The sequence below is a fragment of the Seriola lalandi genome, unplaced genomic scaffold (genome assembly GCF_002814215.2).
Source record: "Seriola lalandi dorsalis isolate HSWRI2012SDOR001 ecotype SW California unplaced genomic scaffold, Sedor1 jcf7180002054237, whole genome shotgun sequence".
Classification (NCBI taxonomy): Eukaryota; Metazoa; Chordata; class Actinopteri; order Carangiformes; family Carangidae; genus Seriola; species Seriola lalandi.
In genome coordinates this window covers 71,870-73,303 of record NW_019524790.1, presented here as the reverse complement: position 1 = coordinate 73,303, position 1,434 = coordinate 71,870, and the positions used below count along the sequence as shown (strand labels likewise).

At 39.7% G+C, this 1,434-nt stretch overlaps 1 pseudogene; it reads left to right on the top strand.

Annotated features, from left to right (window-relative positions):
• Window positions 1-522: 522 nt before the first annotated feature.
• On the top strand, window positions 523-1,434 carry LOC111653622 (odorant receptor 131-2 pseudogene; annotated as a pseudogene).

Sequence of the window (1,434 nt, the reverse complement as noted above, 5' to 3'; positions counted from 1 at the left end):
TGAAGCAATGCTTTCAATGGTGCTTGATTTCTATATTTTTTCCAAAAACTCAATGAAAAATTTCTTGGCAAGGGAGCTTAAAAACAGAAATCCTTTACAAACATTGTTGTGTTGCCAGTGGTTAACAAGTGAGATTCTACCACTGTAATGGTGGGTGGTTTACATCTGGATTCATCTACAGACGGGTTCAGCCCCTGAGGGAGACTACCAGAGAGTAGCAATGATGACACAAACAGAGCAAAGTTCCACTGCTGTTGCTCTGTTTGTGTTTCTGTGGCTCCTATAAAGTCTCAATTCACAACCCTCTCTCAGCACTGCAAGGATCTCAAAATTTGTCTTTGAAAATATCTTCCACAATGCTATGCCACTACAGGGAAGGGGTGGTAAAGCTCGGCAGAGAAGCTTGACATGAACTTTTATACTTTTGTTAAAATAATACAATTTTTCTTTGACAAACACACTTAATATTGATAATTTAACATTTAACAAAACTGCAGAAACTTGCATTTATTTAGAAAAGTGATGGCAGATAACAACTCATTGGTTGGAGGTGGTTTCTCACTGAGGCAGATCAATGACCGGGTTATTATTGTGCAGATCCTGGTGATGATTTTTCTCTGCATCAACTTGTTGCTCATCATAACCTTTTTCAAAAAGGAGTGCTTCTACACAACTGCTCGCTACATCTTATTTGCTGTTACTCTACTGTCTGACAGCTTGCTATTGTTCATGTCTGATATCCTCTTCATCTTTGCCTATTTTCACTTTACCCTGCAGGTTTGGATGTGTATCATTATCTCTGTTGTGGTGCTTCTGTACGTTACAGTCACACCAGTTACTCTGACAGCAATGACCCTGGAGCGTCATGTGGCTATTTGCATGCCCCTGCGCCATGGAGAGCTGAGCTCAACACGCAGCACTATGCATTGTATCCTCATCATCCATGGCCTCAGCTCTGTGCCCTGCATTGTTGTTCTCTTACCCTTCTTTGTATCAGCCTCTCTTAGCTTTTGCAAACAATACAGAATATGTTCTGTGGAGATGTTCATTTTGTACAGATGGCAGGATCATATTAGATCAGCTGTGCATCAGTTTTACTTCTTGATAATGTGCATCATCATTGTTTTCTCCTATGTTAAAATAATGAAAGTGGCCAAAGCTGCATCAGGAGATGATAAAAAGTCAACAAGGAAAGGGCTGAGAACAGTGGTTCTTCATGGTTTCCAGCTTCTTCTCTGTCTTATCCAGTTTTGGCGTCCATTCATAGAAACGACTGTGCTTCAGATTGATTTCAGGTTATTTATTGAGGTCAGGTTCTTTAACTATGTAATGTTTAATCTTGCTCCAAGATGTCTGAGTCCTCTCATTTATGGCCTCAGGGATGAAACATTTTTTCATGTACTGAAAATGTATGTATCCAGGAGAAATATTTGA